Genomic DNA, 2,114 nt, shown 5'->3' with positions numbered 1-2,114 from the left:
TTCCTGTCTTCTGCTACACAACTTTTCTGGCTACTTGACTGACTGTTTAGAGGTAAAGAACTGAGTGTGGTTCCCTTTGAGTCCGTGCCAAATACCTGCACAGGAAAACAAACTTTTCTCCCATCCCACTGCAAAGGTACTGCACAGCAACAGGTCCAGGTCCTGGGAAGAAGGGCAGTGCTGTCCTATGCAGTAGGGCAGCAGTTGCCAAACTCTGACACACTGCGCATCACTGATTTAAAATGATACAACCTTAAGTACTAGGGGTGTGCAAAACGGCACTGTTCCGTTTTGACTTGCGTTTCAAGGTTTCGATGGAACAGCGTTTCATTTCAAATTTTGTTTCGATTTGAAACAGCTGTTCCGTTTAGTTTCATCAAAACAGTGACCTTGTTTTGATGCTTTACCCATAGGCTATAATGGGGAAGCTCAAAACAGCCTCCCTCATCCGGCAGGCAGATCAGGGCCCAACCCCAGGAGGGCTACGGGGGCTGTGCCAGTCTTCCTAGGGTTGCGGGCCCCCATCTGCCTGCCAGATGAGGGAGGGATGCCGCCTGGGACTGGGGAGCTGGGAAGGTAACTGAGCCCAATCGCTCAGTTCCCCTCCCAGGCGCTGGGATCAATCAGGGAAGGGAACTGGGTCTGAGCTGAGTGCTACCATCGGGCTGGAGAAAGGAACTCAGCCCAGCTGAGCTGAGTTCCCCGCCTTAGCTCAATCATCTTGCTGGGGAGGGGAACTCAGCTCAGCTGGGCTGCATTGCCTTCCCCAGTCCAATCCTCCCGCTGGGGAGGAAAACCGAGTGATCAGGCTCAGTTCCCTTCCCTTCTCCTGCGCTGTGATTGGCTTCCTGCAGCCAGGCTGCAGGAGGCAGGGAGAGCCAGGGCTGCGCTCCCCGCCTGGCTGAGCCTGGAGCTGCTGGGATCACAGCCCTGGCTCTCCTCTGTCTCCCACCACCTGGCTGCTGGCTGCTTTGAAACTCAAAACATTTTGAAAGTTTCGAAATGTTTTGACTAGCCTCATTTTGTTTCAAAGCTGTTTCGAAGCCCTTCGTTCTGTTTTGATTTTATGCGGGTTCTGTACGTGCGAATTCACTCTTATGAGATAACCCGTTTTATACCAAAAATTTGATATATGCGAAGTAAATTCACTCTTATGAGAGGAGTGTGGTGGAAGCTGGCAGTCAGCTGCTTTGTGTGGTGCATTGTGGGAGTGATGTGTGCCAAAATATAGTCTCCTTTGTGGATCTGTGCTCCTTGCTCACTGTCTGTGACATGTTTCTGTAGTTGCCATCCCCACTGTGGCTTCTAAGCATCCCGCTAGCTTATCTCCTACCCCTCTCTCTGGTCCCTCAATGAAGTGCAGGAGATCTTCACTAACATTGGAGACAAAACTGGAGACCCTTCACCACCTCTCTTCACACCAACTAAACATTCACCACCACCCTGTGCTTGTGTGCACTGTCTGCTGTTGGTGAGTACCAAAACTGTCTTGTAAAAGTGGTAGAAATGGGTCTGGGCGTCGGTACAGTCAAGGTCTTGGAACGTACCCCTATTTGTTACATTGCAAAGTGGGGTCCCTTTATGTGAATTCGAGTTACGCACCGTTTTCGAGGACCACACGTACAGCATAAAGTGAGGGGAACCTGTACCCTGCAGAGCAAAGAAGGGCCTGGCGAGCTCCTGTAGGCGGCGATGTCAGCGGCAGGGGCATGGCGGTGGTGAGCTCCCGCCGGGGGCCACAGTGGTGTTGGCAGTGGGTGCTGAGCACTGAAAAATAGAGGACATCAAGGCATTCAGTAGAGGACAGAGGACCAGAAAACCGGACTGTCCTCTATAAAACCCGATGAATGGCCACCCTACGGGTGAACCAGGTGGCCACCCAGATCCTGGACTGAGAGGAGGGGCTGAAAACGGCAATTTTAAAATTATTATTAGTAGGATTATCTCTGGCAAAGGGCAGGGGGGCGATACTAAAAGTTTGCCCAGGGCTGCCAGGAGTCCAGGTTTGAGCCTACAGGGATTGCTTTGCCGGTGCCCTCCTGCCACGAACGGGGGGTACTTCCAGCGGCGGTGCTAAGTGGGGGAGCTCCTGGTCAGCAGGGGCAGGGGGGGGG

Source organism: Alligator sinensis, unplaced genomic scaffold (assembly GCF_000455745.1).
Source record: "Alligator sinensis unplaced genomic scaffold, ASM45574v1 scaffold379_1, whole genome shotgun sequence".
Taxonomy (NCBI): Eukaryota; Metazoa; Chordata; order Crocodylia; family Alligatoridae; genus Alligator; species Alligator sinensis.
The sequence above is the reverse complement of the archived record's forward strand: the minus strand, read 5'-3'. Positions refer to the sequence as shown.